Here is a 20,590-nt window from a genome sequence, read left to right as displayed (position 1 = left end):
CAAGCCATGGCTACACTGCGACAGTGGCTCCAGCCATGCCCAGAGACCAGCTGGGTCTGCTGTGTGGTGCCCTGGGTCACCCGACCATACAGACACCTGGGCTCAGCTCCGGTTCAGAGGGTGTTTACACCATATAAAATGTTTAGCTTGATGGCCGCCAAATAATATGTCATTAATTCCAGGTATTTTTGCTTAAACAGGGTGAAAAGTCTGACTTCAGTAGCCCATTGGACAGGGAATCCTACACCTTCCATCCATTCAGTTAAATAATAAGCAGATTTAAAAGGTATGGTACTGAAGTCTGAAAACAAAATGAAATTTCCTGGAATTCACCAACTGAAATAATATTTGGGAAAGCATTTTGTTATTTATTTCGATTTTGTCATTTTATTATTTATACACTGATGTGCAGTACTTGGGAGCATTCCTGCGTGTTTCAAAAAATATGGTCAATGGGTAGCAATGAGCTGAGTCTCGGTCTTGAAGTAGTTACCTATGGGTTTATTATTTCTACTCTTAAACTGATGTCTTAGATTTTAGGTTGTTTGATCTGAGGTTTGATTAACTGCAGAGGATGAGGTAAAGTACAGTAAGCGTAAACCCCCCATCTTCCTGTATTAATGTGAGCCGTTCAGAGCTTTCAGAGCCTTGGTGAAGGTAGGTAGAAGGCACGTTTTGAAAAAGACATATCTAAATAAAACAAGAATAGGATTAAAGATGCTACTCCTGTAGGTATTTGTATACATTATTCCCGTAGTGTTTTTGTGGGCCCAAGTGTGACCTGGCTGTGCTGTACCACCCTCCTCACAGCCTGTCCTGGCAGGAGATCCCTCTTGGAGTGCTGCCCTGTGGGGAGAGCCACCAACCGCTCATCCTGTTCTGTCTGCGCTCGGGGAGGAGGGGAGAGGTTTGGCCAGAGGGACTTAGCACGCATTTTCCAAAGGGAGAAACGGTGCGGACCATGCTAAAGGTGTTTCTTATTTGCACCTTTTGTGACCTTTTAGTAAGACCCACTGCACACAGGCTTGACCTTTCCATGGTCCAGCTGCTGCGGAGTTTGCAAAGAACATGTTAACTCTGCTGTGTCCAACAGGAGTTGTGTATTTATGATGCAGGCTAAGGTCTTGCACAAAGACCAGAGGGCCAAGTCACCCCATGTCTTCTAGAGGTACGATTGCCTTAATCTGGTTTTGCAGCTATGTCTCTTAAAGTAATGCAATGATTCTTTTTAAAAACTAATTGCATTAGTGCCTAGTTTGAGCCAAGATAGTTGTAAAATTGTCCTGGGTAGAACTATCCAGGCATGCAAAAATCTCAACTGAGTAATATTTCCTGTACTATTTGCATTAAATAGGGAAGCCAATAAAATTTAATTATTAATACTGTTGATTATTATAATGGAAATATCATGTTTTAATACATGATGCTTTTTAATTACTTGGAGGAGGTATTGGATGAGCATAACAATGATGCTGTAGTGTCTCAGGGGATCTCTTCCCAGCAGGCTCTTTCCTTTCATTACCGAGTATATCTCCATCTCCATCCCAGCCATCCCCAACATGACCCGGACCCTCCTGTCACAGAAGCTGCCTGGGCACAGGATGTAGCACAGGTGTGCTGTGTTCACAGGTCACCTGTGCATGTTGCTTGGTGACCCAAGTCTCCCCGTCGCACTCTGGAGTGGAGACTGGGGCTGGAGAGGTGAACTGAGCTTTGACCAGGCACTGGGTTGGCGTGCCCTTCATCCCTTTTATGTTGAAGTGTTAGTGCAAGAGGGATCCATCTACATAGCTACAAATACCACATGTCCTACTCCACGGTGAAGCTAGGAGCACTAGCCAAAAGAAAATAAATCCTTGTAATAAAGGAACTCTGGAAATAAATATACTATGAAACCTTTTCTTACATAATCGTAGTCTGGATTTATGTTATTGCCAAGAGGAGCTGAATGAGGAAGAATGTGGTTAATTAGGCTGATGGTGGTCCCACCTTTTGGAGCCATTTATCTGAACAGCTGTTTGTGCTGTATTTTCACTTCGCCTTCCTGTGAAAAGTTGGTTAATGCGTACTTTTCGTACTTTTGCTGTCTCTGTCTTAGAATCACAGAATATGCCTCTGGACCTGACATGATTCTTTGCATCGCTTCGCTAAGGTGGCACAGCTCTGAAACACCAATGTCGAGGTATGAATTACCCAAGCAACTCATGGCTTAGAATAATTAGTTTTAGAAGAAAATTGGAAAGAACTTACATTACATGTGCTAATTATAACAGGTCACTGAATATAAGACTAAAAGGCAATTTAATGTTTTAGTATGGAATCTGTCTTGCCTAACTCTAGCTGTCAAAGCTAAATTAGGAGCACACAGGGGAACTAGACTAACAAAGAGTCATTTAGCTTCTTTCATATAAGGGGAGAGAAACTGACACCTTCACAGAGCAAGTTTTTCAAAGATATTTAGATACATATTTTAGATATACCTCACTGGTTATGGAAAAGCCTACCTGAGCAGCTAGACTAGATAGATGATTAACATTTAAATTAGATGTGGCAAATCTTTGTCTCAGTACCGTAACAAAGCAGATCATGCGGTAAGACAAAAACAAGTTAGTAACAGCCATTGCTAGCAGTAATGACATTTGAATCATTGAGATAACAATAATATTAAATAATGAAGGAATCCACCTTGAGGAAGCAGCACAAGTGTGTCATTAACTTACCTGTTTACAGTCTCTCCTGCATCAATATTTACACCGGGGTTCACATTCACAAACCCCAAATGTTTCTTCTGTCCCTCTGCACAGATACTGTTCTTTCCTCTTGTCCGGTCAGTAGGATACAGTAGACACAGGGGTGAGAGGCGTGGAAATTAGGTTATTTGACGCTGGCCATGGAGTATAAATTGAGAGTTATACCTGAAACACATTTGATGCGAAAAGGGGGGATCAATGTAAGCAAAAAGACATGGGCTTTGCTTGAAAACTGAGGAACAGTCAATTAGCAGTGACTGGAGGAAACATGAAAATACTGATGTGGAACCCAAGAAGACTTTTGAATATTTTCTGTTTTCCTGCATTTTATTTCAATTCTGAATATTAGGTTGCTGCAGATGAGGCACAGTAGTCAAAGCTTATTACTGGCCATGACACAATGGCAGACATCTCTAGCTGCAGTGAAATTAGAAACGCTCGTTTAAAAACCTTCTCTCGGCATAAAATCTAGTACTATGTAGATAAAATACTAATTTTCTGGTTTCAGAATCTAATAGCTTGGTTGAGTGAATATTTGTGATAAGAGCTATTCAAAAATGACACTTAGGAAATTCTGGTGTAACAACGGGGTTGCTCAGCTCCTAGGAAACAACATTTCACCAGCACTAGATCAGCAATATGCTCTGTGCATCAAGAAGATATGTCGCTGGTGACTTTTGCTTAGTGACTGGTTTTTTTTGGTAGAGATTTGGAACACAAATTAATGAGCGCACAGCATTCCTTCCTGTCTTTATAGCTGGACAAGCAGGACGTGCTGAGACTATGAGAAAGGTGACATTTCTATGACTTTGATTCATGGCACGGGAAGGCTGAAAATCTTTGCTTTGAGAATGGGGAAGCAATTTAAGAGCTATTTAAAAGCATGGTCCCCATTGTAGCTGGAGTATTAAACAGATCTTGGAGATTATTGAGGCAAAAAGAAAGAAATGACAGGAAATTCTTGTGGTGTGATTATAACTTGCCTATGGGTAAGAGATGTCATGGAATTAGATGCGATCCATATGAACGTGGCATTGCACCACACTGTGCCTTTTGGCCTCTGTCAAATTGCAGTGTGTGCCTGGGCATTTGGTGGCTATATTTTCCTGGCCCCTCTAATCAGTTCTTGTATGTCAGTCATTTTGTTGTTCTATTAGAGGCTGAGCTTGAAGAGCAAGCCATATGCAAATCCTGTGATATTGCTGACTTTCTATCTGTGCTAGAACTAACCAATAAAGCAAGTATAATGGGTGGGGTAACCCCGCCTACTGACAGTATCGCATAGCCAGAAAACATTTCTATAGAGGCCATGAGAAGTGTGCGATGGAGAAATAACTAGAAAAGAAAATAACCATATCCCCAGAATAAACACAGAGTGGAAGTCAGTGTTTCCTCCCAAGTGCTAACCTGTGTCCACTTTTAAATCCAGATTTGTGATCCATCTAGATGGCAAACCCAGCCATGGGTAAGAGAGTGTCCTGGTGAGCACATGAGGAGGCTTCTGGGCAGCTCAGCATGCCATGGGCTGTGCTCCAATCTGCTCCTCCGCCAGTCTTTGAGGGTGCTCGAGATGCAATTGCTGTTTCCTCCAGAGCAGGATATGGGGAAAGAAGGGTTGATTACTTCCCTCCAGCAATTAGGAGGGAGCAATCAGGAGGGTTTCTCCTGAAAGCAGAGAGATCCGCACTATCTCAGAAAGGATGGTACACTGGCTTTCTTCAGTGGGTGTGCTGGGCCCTCCATGCTCTTTTGCGATAGCCCCCTGAGGGTGGTGGCCTTGCAAGTAATGAAGATACCTGCCGCATTTCCCACCTTTCTGCTGCTGTTTATCTCTACCTACAGAAATTCCTGGTCAACTTTGTTAACTTTTCTGTTTTCAAGCAATTTTTAATTTTTTTAAATTAACAGAATACCCAGAAGCTGGGTTCTAGGAACTACACGTTTCTAAAAATGGGTTGCAGCCCAAGAGGGTCACCTATGCAAGTAGATGGGACTTGGGAATACCGACAGAGCGTAGACTTCCAGTACCCGCCTACTTCGTCCTTTGCCTATCCTGATTCTCTGCCAAAGCCAGTGCTGGCAGAGAATGCACGTATGATATTTTACACAAAGGCTAGCCAAAGCTATAGTACATGTTATGCTAATGTAGCCAACATCAATAGTTTATGGTGGAAAACTGATGAGTCTTTTATTACTTGAAGCTAGGGTATAGAATAGAAGTAAAATTAAAATCAAGATTGTTGGTCCACTAAGCTGAAAAGAATTGCCTAACAAATGAATTTCACTTAAAAGCATGAAATAGTTTCCTGGATGTTAGTTTCCTTGAAAGAAAGACACCACAAATTTTATAGTACTTGTTTAAGAACTAGTTACATATTGCTCACGGAAATGGCTTCTTGCAGCAATAACCCTTTATTCCTCTTCATTTTTTTCTATTCTTCTTGAGGATTGTTTCAGATATATTTGCATCGGAGATAGCCCAAATTTGAGATTTCTTGTTCCTAGGAAGTTTGGTCCCTTCAGATCTTGCTCTTGATGGATATGGAATAAAACAGGTTTTCCTCTTAATTCTTTTTCACAAATAAAACCAAAAGAAGAAATGGTAATTGTTATTGCTGTAATGTAGAGAACAGTAAAGCATTTCAACACAGCATGTATTTCCCCAGACTCTGGCAGCAACCGAAAGGAACTGACATTTTTGTCAGCTGCCTGCTTTGAGCAAAAAGAATGCAAAGAGAAGTAGCAGAAATGTCATGTTTAGGCAACGACTGAGGCTTCCAGGGATCTTCAGTTTGGAAGATCCTCCACCATGAGAACTGCCCTTCAGCAGATACTGAGGCTCCTCTGCAATCTAAAGGCCCTGTCTATTTCTGTTATGTGTTGTGATTGGTGAATCTGTGTTTTGTGATGAATGTCTGTGGTTTTTAGCATGAACACTTCCCTTTAGTATTATACAATTATGAGTGAATGTACCCCATAACAGTTGAGTGCCAAAATCTCATCCTGTGGACAAGCCTCAAATCAAGGAGCTATGTCTGTTGCAGCAGGATTAAACCTTCTCTTCCATCTCTGAAGAGGCCACACAGCCTGTTTTAGACACAGTCCTGTGCACAGAATAGAAGAGGGGGCTGGTGCTTCTCACACAGGTTGCTTTGTCCCCTGGTGTCTTTGCACTGTCAGGCATTTTCTCTGGGATAGTTTTCACTGAAGGGTAGATCTCTGTAGTACAGTTGTCTACATCCGAGCTAGCACTTTGTAGTCAGCAGAGCCCTTTAGGGCACGTAACATGATTCGTATCAGACAAGTGCTTCTGTTCATGAGTGATAAAGGAAATCTAGATAACCAGCTCAGATGTAGGCATCAGCCAAAGAGGGGGCTATGGTTATCTGTTGAATCTCACTGTGGGTATGCTTCCCTGCTTCTCTGTCGCTTGGCTTCTGCAATTGGGAACCCGCCACAAGTCCCCATCAGGGACTGGGGCCAGTAGGGTCCCTTTCCATGACCTTGTTGCTGTCAGTTGTCCCATAGAGCATAAGAACCCCACGGCCCTGAAGACATGTTGCCCTCGGGTTGTGTGTTGATCTGCTCACGGACTGACTTCTTTGATGCTTTGCTCAAGCTACATTTGACTATGCACTTACAGGGAAAGTTTCTCTGTAAAGAGTTGTATGTGTCAGTAGCACTTTGACAGAGCTCAAAACACAATTCTTCCCATATTTAGGGTTTCTTGTCTCATGGTGGATAGATGTTATAATGTGTCACAAAAGTTTTTTGTGAAGTGAGATTTTTTAAAGGTTTATGTCCAGGCCCAGTACAGATGGAAGTGTATCTGATCTGCTTGTCTGGCTGATTTGCTGCAGCATATTCCACCTCTAATCTGGAAGGCAGAGGCTTTTCTTTTGAGAAATTGGCATGAAGAGGCAAATCTGGCCCCAGCACTGCAGATGCATAAGGCACTTTGGCAGAGGGATAAATACGGTTCTGCTGCACAGACTGTGCTGCTTCTCTCTGCAAAACACAGTCATTCTCTTTGAGGATCTCTGTAGGAAAGAGTGGTGCTGATGGTGGGGAGGATTTTGCAGGTTTTCACATACACCTTTGTGACTGATTCATTGCATGAGCCCAAAGCCTGCAAGAAGGAGAACTCTGAAACCACTTTTGCATTTAAGGAAGATGAAGGGCTTCGTGGAGACTTCAGAAAGAGTCATGTTGTTATTAGTCAAGAGTTGGAAGAAATATCTGCTGTCAATGTCTTTTTTGTACGAGACAGCATTTTGAGTTTTTTTCATGCCTCTAAACACATGTCTGTGAGATATACCTTTAAATGCGTGGAGAGGGAAATTTTGTCTGAATGTCTTAACACAAGATATAACTGAGCAATGTCATTTCAGCTTCCCTCTGAACAAAGGGCTGAACAATAGAGGACAAGGCCTAGGGTGGGGACAGCATTGTCTTTAAGTGTCTGTCTTCTCAAATTATTCAGGGTAGAAGTGGAACAAATGCTTTTCTAATGTTGGGTTGGGAATATATAACCATTATTTTGTCCTTATGCTATTATGACCAAGGCTTAATAATTCTTCAGATGAACTCCCTCAGCTAAGAATACATTAATAAAAATATTTTGCTTATCCTGCTTTGCTGGAATTTCTAGAGTAGAAAACTGGGAATAGCTTAGTTTTTCTGTTTGCCATAAAAATAAGTGGAAAGTTAATGTTGTTCAGAATGGGCATTGAAATCAAATCAATGAATAAAACATTGCTGTTCCTACATGGTCATGTAACTGAACAGAATTGTATGTTATTAGTTAGCATATAAATATAAAAACACTGGAAGACAGTGATATGCTCAGAGAAATCTCAGGGAATTTGGTGTTTTATGTCACGATCTGCATTAATGTGAAGAAATGTGTACAAACTTGGACTGGATGAGAAAGCAATGCCCATCACTTTGGTCAGAGCTTCATGAGTTGTCAGGCCAGAAGAAACCATCGAGCATGAGAATCATCTCACTTGGATAGTTAAATGTCCTATGTCAATGTGAGTTGCCCAGTGTGCCCTTCAGAAACAATGGAAAGAAACAGGTGCCTCCAGTAAACATTTTCTCTGCCCTCTTTTTAGGATTAAATGTATCACCCTCTGAAAGTGCCTATTTTTTGTGAGTAAGGAAAGCACCTGAGCCTGAGGTGCTGAGTTTAGTTGCAAATGATATATTTTTAGATCCTTAACTTAGGACAGTTGAATTCCACTACTAAACTGATGTGAGATGTAGGACTTCTCTGAAATTAATTTTTCGAGCTAAAGCATTTTATAGAAAAAAGACAACAAATCTTGGTTTTAAAATGATCAGTCATGAAGGATCTACTGCATTTTCTAGTAAATCGATCCAGCTGTTAATTGTGTTTCTATTGTTTTTAAAGCTCTTCCCTTTATTTATAGCCTGAATTAGTCTAGCTTCAACTTTTAGCTGATAGATCTTGTTAATCCTTGGCCTGCTCCAGTGAGCTATTGCATAGCTTTGTTCCCATGCAGTGTATGTGGGGATTAATCTCTTCTTAATTCACTTGTCTCGGAATCAGGTGCCTAGTCTGAATGAATCATTTAGTTTCCCCCAGTGGTCCATGGAGACAGACAATGATTTATTCAAGCTGTTTAGGACGTTTATTTTAGGATGGAGCAAAGGCATCCTGGGGGGATGATACTTTCTCTTTCCATCAGTTACAGAGAGGGCCTGGAAGAGGTGGTTTACACTAGATGACATTAGATCTGCTAAAATCAGGTGGAATACATTCTTCTCTAACATGTGCTCATGACATTCCTGATCTTTGCTTCATTAAATTAAACTTACTCAGCTGCTGGAATCAGCCTGTAAAGATTGTTTTCACCTCCTTTCCCCTCTTCCCTAGTCTGTTGTATTATTCTTCATTGGAATCTCCTGAGTTTCTTAACACTCCTCTCAAAGACTGGACACCAGAAACGGACGGTCTTCCCACAAAGTAACACACTCTCCTGCTCCTACTTGAGACTCCCATTTGAAAATGTAAGGATCACCTTAGCACATGGCTTCGGGAGCTCGGCATGAGTAATTTTCTCCCCTGACCCTCAAATCCTTTCCAAATAACCACATCCCAGAGCATGGTTCTCCATCCTATGCACATGGCCTATATTCTTTGAAAAGATAAATCTTTTGAGGGACTAGGCAAAACTGATTTCTTTTTCAGTTCCAGATCTCAAGGCACATAAGGCAGACACTTTTCAGAAGGGTAATACTTCAACTTCATCTGTAAAATTTGACCTTAGCTGAAATCACAGGGATGTGGCTCAGAGAGGAGACAGTATTTTGTAAACCATATAATCTCCTCTCATTTCTCATGTGTTTTTTCCTCTCTGCGTTTGCAAAGAAAATGATTGATTTTTGCCTTAAGAGTTACAGAAAATAGTCATAAATTAACTGGCCAATACTCTGTGCTGCAGAGGAATGCTGCAGAATTAGCCTCACGTTCACACATTCCTCATATGTGTAATGGCAGCTCTTTGGAATGAGACCTACATTTTCCGTGTATGTAGACATTGATTTGTCTGGAATCTGATCTCAGCTGAAGCAGCCTGAATCTAAAGCAACATCACTGACTGTGGAGATGTTACTCTACGTTTACACACTTGTAACTCAGCCCATCCCGAAATCTCAGTCAGTCTGCATCTTATTGAGCAGAGTGTATTGTTTACTGGAAATTTGTTTGCGGAGAGAGAAAATAATACAAAGGGAACACTGAAAAGTTTCTCGATTTCAGGGATGTCCTCAGAATCTTAGAAAAAATGTGCAATGTTTTTAAAGAAAGGACAAAGAGTCTGATTTGGCATGCTTTATCCCAGATTGTCTTACTAAAGGTGCACGGGTATTGCTGGGGAACGCCTACGTACTGGTGGCAGACAGATGCAACCTTGCTCTTCTCCAGCGCCAGGCCAGAAGCCAATTGTCCATTACTGTTGCTTGTGCTCGAAATACCAGGTCTTGCCAAGTATTTTTATTTTCTGGAATGGGGTATAAGAATAAGCAGCCCAAGTTGAGGAGAAGAGATTTCAATGTTTTAAAACCATATATTTTTAAGGAGGCCTCAAATACTCAAGTATCACAGGTATTCATACAGAAACTAACATCAGTCTTTAAAACTAAAACATGTTACACATGAAATTGTATATACAAACGCAGCCCTTGCCCTCTTTTCTTTTCCATACTAGTGCTCCTGGAGATCTTTCCTTTTTATATCCTGTTTCTATTGTATTCACTAAAGCCTTCTGAATATGAACAACAAAAATGTTCACATAATTCAACATGCTATTTCAAATACCTGCTTTATACAAAATAATTGTCCTAAAATGTCTCTTTTAGTTTATTTGTTCGCCTTCCCTCCTCTTCTTCCCATATGTGGGTCTTTTATTCAGCTTTTCCTCTCATCGTGGAGACAGATCAGCTAGAGATTAAATCATTATTATGCATTTAATTTCTAATCCATATCCCTCACGGCTTCAGACTTACTCCTTTGAGAATGTATTTTATTTTAGCCCTTAAGTTTTGACTGCAGTTACAGGAGGCTAACTTTAATAAAGATGGCTGAAGAATTTTCTAAAGAATAATTTTCTTTTGGAAATGCTCCAAAGAACAGATCTTCACAAGAACGTATCAAAAGGTGAATAAATTGTAACAGGAAAAGAATCCCCATATTAAAACTGTCATGGGAGTATCAAAATGTTTTCTCCGGCTACACAGAAATTTGGATTTTTGGGTTTGTTTATTTTCATTTCAATTTGCTGTATGTTCAAAGCTTGTGTATAACAATGTAGCATGAAATCTGTATTTCCTATTATGTAGGATTATATATTTTCAAAAGTATTTTGAAATTATCAAAATAAAGCGATCTTAAATGAAAATACATAATAATAACTACTTAAATTCATGCAGAGTGTATCCAGACAACACAAGAATGGCTGCTTTTGAACACTGGTGTGATGAGTGAACCAGTGCAACAGAACAAGGCCCAAGCTCCAGCAGGATTCCAGGCATCTCAAACGGTTTCTCTGGAGTTTCCCGTGGCCTGGAGATAGCCAAGGTCAGACTTGAGCAATGTCCTCGCTGAGCACCTTTTCTGACGTCGCAGACTTGCTTTTATACCTTTCCTCTCCTTGCCTCACGGTAGCTTTATTCTTGATTTCTTTGCTCCTCTCATTCCTTTTCCCATTCCTACCTTTCTCCCAACCTGTTTCTCTCCTGGTCCCTCCAGCCCCTCCTCTGCGTCTCCTCCGATGGCTGTCGGGAGGGTGACATTCCCAGTCTCTTTCTGAGCACTGGAGAGCCGCGGGCTGCCTTGTTTCGCTTGCAGGAAGCTGGCGATCCCATCTTCCAGCTCCCAGCAAGAGCTCTGACAGTCACTTGACAGAGCAGAGAACTGGGACTGGCTCTGAAACACATTTTCTTATTATATAAGGATTTGGGCTTGAGGAAATACAATGATAGCAGGTGGCTTTAATGAAAATTGTTTTGGCATGGTATGACTCAAAAGCCCTACCTCTAGCCATCATTTGCCCTCGGTTATTAAGAAGCTAGTACCTAAACCAGGCAGATTTGAGTCAATTAGCAAGTAAAACTCACAACTGACTTGGGGAGGAACAGCTTAGCCACTTGAGACTCTTCAGATGTGTAACTAATAAGAAGTTGTCAGCTTACATTAATTTTTACACATCTTGGCTATATCAGAGATGTAAAGGCAAAATCTAGTGTTCAGAAAGATGACATGGAGTTGAGGACTCCACAGGGAACTTAATCAATGCACACATTACGTTGATCACATCGTTTTTCATTGTGGCAGGCTACTGATGAGATTTTTCTCCTTGTGTAACTCTTTCAGAATAATGTGTTGGAGAAAAGATAATAGAAAGGAAATTACATCTGCAAAATACAAGAGGCAGTTGTAATATTTTGTGAAATGCCGCTCAGTGAACCAAAACATCTCTCACAGGATGAGTTCTCTGCCTGAAAGATGTGCACAAACATAGGCGACTTTCAGCCACAGGAACATGGATTACTTACGAAAGGCTGGAGTCTGATCTCACACCTGCACGCCCTGAAATGAATTTATTTGGCTTTATTGATGCAAATGTCTGGCATCATATTTAACCTGAGGAAACTGTTGTCCTTTTCTTCAACGGCGTCATATTCTCAAGAGAAATCAGTAAAACTGAGTATTTATAAAATAATTTTATTTCTTTACAAAATGTACAGAAAATCTGAAAATTGTCCATAGCAAAAATTTCCGGCCATGTACCTGACACCAGGGAGCAGCTCTTCTGTATCTCTGTTTTTGCCTTTGTATTAGGAAGACATGCGGCCGGGAGTACACACTTCCAGGGGCTGGCAGTAAACACTGAGGCTGGGTCCCACTTTGGCCCTGGGTGAGTCATGATGGATCAAGCTGAGGGCACTTTCAAAGCTGGTGGTCCCAGACCAGCCATAGTTCCCAGGCTTCTGACAGTCCCGAGTAATTTTTTATACCCACAGTGCCACTGTGAATCTGCTCATTTGCATTCTCCATGTTTTATGTCTGGGAAATCAAGGCACAGATGAACTCAGTAACTTTGCCTGAAGACGCACAGATAATTTAAAGATACGGGACAGTCTCAGGATAAAGGCTCATCCCTTGCATAAAATACAGTAGTATTTCTAGTATATTCTAGTGTGGGACAAAAGAGAAGCCCAGACCAAAATACAGTCCATTTAATTGGCACCATTTTGTGCTCTCCAGAGTTGACTTTATCATCTACCATTCTCCCACACAGCTTTCTGCAAAGGTATCTCAGAGTGTCACAAGTGCCAAGTGACCATAATATAAAGGATGGGAAACATCATGTTACATAAAAAGACATTGTTCAGCTGAACGCTGATAACTCTGTGTCTTTTTTTTTTATATTCCATCAAGTACATAAAATATTTAGAAGCCCAGTCTCATGCTTCTGATGACTGAATGTGTCCTGAACGCTTCAGTATAATGGAATATAAATAAGGTGGAAAATCCTAAATTTCTCAGCCAGAGTCCATACTTGGGGTAAAAACTGAAAAGTATACCACCAGTTTTTCAAAGCTTGATCTCATTGCTACTTTGCTGCCAGGATCTCAAAAGGTTACTGACTGCACTGCGGGCCCTAATTCTGCTCTCAGTCTAGTTTATTGTCATTTAATTATATTTAATTGTTCTGATGCAACCATCTGAAAGACAAAAATCAGGCCCTAAATCTGTGTGAAGCTAATATATATCTTGTATTCTTTAAGAGCTCCCACTTTAAAATGAAATGTGGCGATTAGCTTTTAATAAGGTCTCATTATTTTAACAAAAAAACCTGCGGACAGACCGAGTTTTAGGATGTGTTTAACATCACAAGCTTGTTCAGACTATAATTCTGGTTTTGTTAAATGATAATCAGCAAAACATACTTTCAATAGGTCTGAATGCTTATACATGCCACTTGTTGAGGTTATGTTCGTGTCTTTCAGTTTTTCTAAAGAGGTTGCATCCCAAAAACGGGCCAGGCAGAAGAAGTGGTAAGGAGATAACTGTAGTGAGGAGGCTCTGCCTTGCTCACCCAGCAGATTCATGTCTCTTTGTAGCAGAAATGCTATCAGAAATATGAAAGGATTGCCTACCATTTGGGGATGAAGTATTTTAGTACCTGAAAAAATACCTACTAGTTTCACTGCTATATAGTAGACAGTCAAATGAGATGTATTATGCACAGTGAAGGCAAACCTACCTTTCAAAGACAACATTGTTTTAGAAAACTTGTTACAATCACATAAATTGGGGGAGGGAGAGGGGGGTTGGCAGGAGAAATAATACAGTTCCATTTTGGGGCACTCTGTGGTGACAGGCCCATGTATTGAGGGGGGAGACAGACCTCTCTCATTTTTGGAAGTCCAGCCCAGACTGCACAATTCCGCCCTGCTGAGTGACTCTCAGTCATGCCAGCAATCTCACTGACGATGCATCGCACTCTTTTGTGCTGGGCTGGGCTGCGTTTGCTGCAAAGCAAACTTCAGACTTACCAGAGATCCCAGAGAAGTTTTCCCATCTCCGTACCCCAAGGTCAAGTTAAACCTGCCTGCACTGATAGAAATGATCAGCACTCACAGCAAAGGCAATATCTTGGTCCAGTGACTTGGAAATATTTAGAAAGTGAACCCAAATGACACTTTGTGGAGCTGCTTCACAAGTAATGGTATGGCTCAAGATTTTCCCAATGCGCTAGTGTTCAGCGTGAGACAGTTTCAGGACAAAATTGCATTCACTTCTACGATGGAGGGACCACAGTTTGTTCCCCGACTAATTCATTCATCATCCTATGTATGACATCTATTTCAGAGGTACTGTTGGGATAGGGCAGATTTCAGAAGTACCATTTATATGAACCTAAGGAGCAAAACTAAACCAAGCTTCTGGGAAAAAGGTTGCTTGCTTTCTGCTAAAATTTCCAAAAGAAAATGAAGCTCACACGAACCATTTCAATTTCACTTTTGAATAAAAGAGTTTGTATGTAATCCCAGACAATCTGCAGTAACCTGCATCCAGGTTAACATGCAACACAAGTCATGGGACAAAGGGGACCCAAACAAACATTGCCTATATAATACTGTAGGACTGGAAAAGGTCTTGCAACTCCTCTAGTCCAACACCCCACACTGAAGAAAGATCAGAGATGCCTACAACATTCGCAGAAGATGTGTGCCTAACTTGTTTTTTAAAAATCCTTTAGCAAAAAAAAAGATGCAAGAGCATCAGTCAATAGTCTTTCCCATTGTTTCACTGTCCAGGTGGCCAAAAAGCTGTTCTTATTATCCAGCCAAGGCCAGTTAACTTGTCAGCAGTGAACAGGGTCAATACAATTTGTTCTTGTCAAATCTGTCAGCTGTTTTCACCATCTTAGTATGCTCCAGGCGCTTATAAATTGGTTATCTAACCACTTGTTCCAGAATCATTCCCGGAATTCGCATTTCACTGAATAATCTGTAGTTCCCTGTTTTCTTCTATAAGGTAGGAGATGTATTTGCTTTTCTTGCATTATCTAGGACCTGCTCATGTTCTGTGAGTTTTCAAAGATAACGGTGAATATTTCAGAGATTTTTTCCTACTCCTTTAAACAAGTGAAGTTGAATGTCGTCAGGTCCTGATGGCTTCAATTACACTTAGCTTATCCAGACATTTTTTAACTTAATTTCTCCCTATTCTGGCTATGCTCCTATTTTCACATTAAATTTAATGTGGTTAAGTATCTGATCAGAAATAAATCTTTTTGTGTGAAGGCAGTGAACGCTTCAGTACTCTGCATTGCCTGTTAAGCAATGAGCCTTTACTTTGCCCTTCTTTTGCTTCTCATGTACTTATTATGCCTTGCATATTTTTTCTGCCTTTATATTCCAAAATAATGTTAACGCCTTAACCATCTGAACCTTCTCAATTCCTTTTAAATTCATACCTAATTATGTTCCTTATTTCTACTTTTTGTATGACTCCTTTTGATTTTAGGTCTTTAGGAAGGTCTTGGTGCAGTTGTAATCCACTTTGCTCCCAATTTTTGAAGTTATCTCCTGTAAGTTATCATTGTGCATTTGATGTAGTTCCTATCACCAATTCCTACCTTTTCTGATGTGCTCTATCCCTTACATTACCTACTTCAGAGACTCAAGTCACACTCCTTTTTAGTAATCTCTAGGCTTCTCTCATTGTTCCTTCTAAAATTTATGTCAGTTCTCTTTTAGCTTTAACAGCCTTGCTGATGTTGTGATTGCTAGTTTGTGGGTGACTAAATTGGAGGGTTTTGTTACTGATATTCTTAAATTGGAAACAATGATAGAAAACTGCAGTGTCTTTGTACTTCAGTGGTGAGAATTAGAATTGCTCACAGACACAGTATATTTATATATATTGCTCATGTAAAAATTACTGTCAGTCTCAGAGGATTTTTGAAACATTCAAGAAACCCTGCTTTGAATATCAAAAGATAATTTTAGACTTTGTCATAGATCGAGAGTGATGTGTCCTATGTTGTCAGACCTTACCTTGATATTTCCAAACTATTCACCTTTGCAGGGACTCCTCAGGGGTGAAAAGGCCTCCTTGGGCCTCTTGGATCCTCCCAGGACCTCTTGCCGGGTGCACGTCGCAACCTCAGCCTGGCCAGGAGCAATGCCCACGAGATACAGAGAAGAGGAGGTAAGGGAAGAAGAGGCTGCACAGGAGCACTGCGGTTACGTCTGGCTAGTGCTCATGAATTCATGTAGAAACTAAATAAAAGCAAGATGTAAAAAACCAAACACACAAAAACTTACAGATTCTGCTATTCTTCACAGAAGGAAGTAGAGTTGGCAGAAAGCAAAGCCTGAACTCGAGTTGTGTCAGCAGATTAATGTCAGTAATATGCCGGGCTGCTCCGTGGAGCATTCAGGGATGACAACTCTTTCTCAGCAACAAGAGGCTTTGAATCCTTACAGCCAAAATCAGCACTTCTGGCAGCCTCGAAAGGTCAGCTGGCATCGAATCTTCACTGATCAGCGAGGCTCCTTTCTGGCTACTATAGCATGCAGCTTGACTTCAAGGATTGGCTTCGTATGACAGTTTTTGGAGAGTCTTTCAGTGTGGATGTTACAGAAAAAACACTTGCCACTGCTGAGAGCATGGCTTTTTGAAAGGATTCAGAGAGTTAGACGCAAATGGTCCATTATGGCAGTATTCCCACAGGCTAATGTACGTTCAAAGACATTAGACTCCCAGTTTTCCTGTGCGGTCAGTGCAGAGAGAAAGGCTTTCTGAAGCTCTAAAGCATCCTCTGGAAGACAATATTTCTCTTCAACCTACGCAGATGGCAGCAGGCTACAGTCCGGGAGTACTTGTGTGAAAATGGTATGGTCATCGCAAGTAATGTCATCGTATATTTGAAAACACAGACATTGTATATTGATAAGTACCTACCTGTGAAAGTATTTTCTCCTTGAAGTACAATGCACACTTACTGTGCTGCGGAAAGACGTTTCCGTGGTGTGGAAAGATCCTAATATAATATGGGCTACTATAATGCTTTCTGTCACAAGAATCAAAATGATTTTCATCTATTAATGAATCAAGCTCCACAAAGATGCTCAGAGTCAGACTTTAAAGTAGGCATTACCAAAATATCATTCCACAGTATTTCCAAAGTGGTTATCGATAGTCATAAGTTGTAGCTTAGAGCATCCTACATGTACATGAAGGTCCTTTTTCAAGTCTTATAAGTCTGGTCAAATTCCTCTCACAAGCTTTGTGAAAGAAAAACATTCCTTATCAGAAAGATAAGGCTTATCCTACTTTGCTCTATATCAGTGTATTGGAATACCTGAAATTTGTGGCATCCATCCATTCTGGTGACAGCTGCAGTTGGTCCGTCTGGAAACAACAGCCATAAGAGCTGTGTTTCTTCTGGCCTCCATGGGAACATGAGTTCCCACCCTGGCTGTTTTGGGAACCACATAGAGCCATCCTCATAGTTTTATATTTAGTCTCCAGAAATGTACGCACACTTTCTCCTGTTGCTGTGTCAGTTCTTCTCCTCCCACTACAAGGGTGCAATACTAATTTGCAAAGCTGACAGCAGCACACATACCCTGTTGCGATGTTATCCCCTTTAGTGAGTACATCTTTGAAGAAGAAAATGTTACGTTCTGGTTTTAGGGCACAATTAAATTAGTTACTTGATTTTTTGTAGAGGAAAAATAAAAACCCTAAACATTCCTACTTCAATTACAAGATTTTAGCATCTCTCCTGGAAGTTACTTATTTTTACAAGTGATGGCTTGGAGATAGTAAGAAATCTACTCAAAAGCACAAAAACTTAAGGAAATACCCAGGTCGCTAGTCCTGTTCCACCCTTACAAATCAATTTGATTATCCACTGCCTCTTAGGGAGATCATGGATTAATATTACCATTGTTTACATACTGTGAGCAAGGTTGCCTGAACTCACGACATGATGACAATTAAAGTTTTAAACCAGAAAGTACTTCTTTTCTGTCCATGTTAAGGTCTTCTTATTTCTGGGATGAACGATCTGCACCTGCATTACTGAGACAACAAATAATCTTCCAGTTCTCTACACAGGAGGAAATCATTAAGGCAGTATTAAGATTTAAAATATTTCCAAAAGCCTGGGTCCCTACCAAGGTTCAGGCACTGCTTTTGTTTTCAGTTTTGACTCCTGTATGCTATTTTCTCGCCTCTATCTCAAAGAGTAATATCTTTCCTCTGGCAAAATTTTCCCCTTACAGCATTTCTATTTTTAACAAATTGCATGGCCAATGCAGGGGAGCAGCCTGAGCTCTCCACAAGAGAAGCTCACCACTTCTGGGTGGCAGGAAAACAGCGTCGCTTCTGAGTCCCAGACCTCGCTCTGACTTTTGAACACCATTTTGACAAGAAAAAGGGTCCTCTCACACACGTCATCACCGTGAAATGCACCCTGAACAACACAGCAGGGGACATATCTGCACTGGTAGTGAAAATTAGTTTAGTCCCTGATTCTTTGTAGTAGGTGAAAGCAAATTTTGTAAGTTATGCCTTACTGATCAAGACCTGTAGGAGTGCTACAGGAAATATACCCATAACTCTGAGTTATTCCCAGAGAGCGTGGTATTTTGTATAGGCCTAATTTGATACTATTGTATACACTGGAGAGGGAGAGATTCACTTACACTGTTGAAGAATATGAAAACGGCACAGTAATGACATGGAAGTTTTATAACCTTTTTATACATCGTGATGATGAGGATTTTAAAACTTCCTTCTATTGCATTTCTTTATTGTGAAGCAATTAATTATAAATCACCATGGATGTGCCAAGTATGCAGCACACTGATTCTTCTGGCGTGCTTTCCAGCAATTTCTCCCCACTGAGTATAAAAGGAGCGGGGTCTGGCCGTGCTGGAGAGCTGGCCATGTGCGCTCTTATCACTCTCAGGCACTTACACGACACGACATGCACATGATTGTGCTGGGAATTCATCACAAGCAGCCTGAATACAGCAAACAGCACTTTGCAGCCGCTATTTTGCAGATGGAGCACCAATGAGAATTCATTGTCCTTAATACAAAATGATAATGCCAACAGCCACAATGCCAACCCTATAATAAAAGCCTTGGGGAATAAATGATGAGAATGTAGCTTCTACGTACCTGTTACATTTCTGAAACGAGACGGAGGCTCCGCCTAGGATCAAATTTTGTGACAGACCTCGTGGATGTGGGGTAAAGTATTTGTTATTCAGAAAAGAAGTGTTTGCCTAGTTCGGTGAAAGGAAAAAGCCTATTTTCACAACTGATATGAAGCAGGTACTGTTGAAAGCCAGACTGACTCTGCATTAGGTGTGAATTAATAGGTGGGACTGCTGAAAGACAAAAACATTACAGCGTTAAAGGATAAAAATGACCATTTTTAGTAAATGCAGTAATTTCTGACATTTTACTGTATCCTCTTTTCTGTAATGGGAAGGAAATTTTAAGAAAATTACATACCACAAATGTAGCAAAAATAATAGCAGCATGTCTAAATATATTTTTAAAATGTGAAATGATATATGGGACAGCATATTCAACAAATCGGCTTATCTCTACAGAACATATGGGTCATAGAGACCATTCACTCCAACATGATCACTTTGCTTAAATTGTATGCAGTGATTATCCATGCTTGAAAATAAACAGAGGAAGGGAGGGGAGACACATGCATTGAAAAATAGATCAACTGTCTTTTTAGTATATGGACGAAAAGGGAAAGAGAGATGATAAAATCAGAGTTGTCTCACCCCAAAATTACTGATTGGATTGCAATTACAAATGTCATTCACTTGCCCTCATGAATGTTAGTTTAAAAAATAGGGTTTGAAATGATTTCAGGCAATAGGTCAAGTATATTAATTTCTGCTTTAAAAAACAAGGTCAGAGAAGCAAGTATGCCCTCTGCCCTTTTGCAAAACATCTCCTTCAGCAGGATCTAGCTTTGACTGACACATCTGAGCGTGTTAGTAGGAGTAGTAACACCATACCAACACTGTTCCCTCCATGGCTTAAATCAGAAAGAATCTCTGTTCTGGCACTAAAACCAGGAGAAAAGCTTTTTTTCTCTTCCACCAACAGTTAGGTAACAGTGGACTGCCTGGGGAAAGGCTCAAGATTTTTTTTTTGTTCTAAATACTCAGGTAAAAAATACAACAAATCCAGTGGTTTTCAGTGATTCTGGTGCCAGGTAAAAAGAGCAAAGAGGACCAAAGTCAGACGTCGCCTGCTCTGAGATTCTATCTGGTGCAATCAAACCCTCTGCTCCAAGTGCAAAAGGCTAATTGAGCTGCTCCAGGCAACAGCAGTGCTTATCTGAGTTAATTTATTTTGTGGTATGTTATTGCCAACAGCACCTCAGCTACCAGGGAAAGTGCTAGAAATCCTTTCATTTCTGTGAAAGGACATTTTGGCTTATGAAAAGGGCAGCGTTTGCACTTGCTGCGGCTCTGCTCTGTGGAAGGAGCACGTATCAGAGCCTCCACCCCCTTCTGGAGAGGCTGTCTAAGGCTTGTTTGGTTCTGGGGAGCATTTTGGTTTTAGGACTGTTAACCCCTGAGGAGAGAAATTGTCAGTGTACCGTATTAGGCAGCTCTCAAGCAAACGTGTTCTCTCCCTCCCCACCGCTCTTCCCTTCTCCTGACGTCCCTCTCAGGGACATAGGCTGCAGCAGCCTGTGATGCTCCACGCATAGTTCAAAAGTGCAAATAAGTTCAAAATT

At 40.8% G+C, this 20,590-nt stretch overlaps 1 long non-coding RNA gene across 1 annotated transcript; it reads left to right on the top strand.

Annotated features, from left to right (window-relative positions):
* The first annotated feature begins 203 nt into the window (after positions 1 to 203).
* LOC128912527 (uncharacterized) lies at positions 204 to 18,316 on the top strand. The gene is made up of 5 exons (XR_008467658.1): positions 204 to 286; positions 2,099 to 2,182; positions 10,707 to 10,854; positions 15,880 to 16,002; positions 16,140 to 18,316. It is a non-coding gene; the product is annotated as an uncharacterized LOC128912527 (long non-coding RNA).
* The last annotated feature ends 2,274 nt before the right edge of the window (positions 18,317 to 20,590 follow it).

This window comes from Rissa tridactyla, chromosome 1 (assembly GCF_028500815.1).
Source record: "Rissa tridactyla isolate bRisTri1 chromosome 1, bRisTri1.patW.cur.20221130, whole genome shotgun sequence".
In the NCBI taxonomy this organism is placed as follows: Eukaryota; Metazoa; Chordata; class Aves; order Charadriiformes; family Laridae; genus Rissa; species Rissa tridactyla.
The sequence above is the reverse complement of the archived record's forward strand: the minus strand, read 5'-3'. Positions and strand labels throughout refer to the sequence as shown.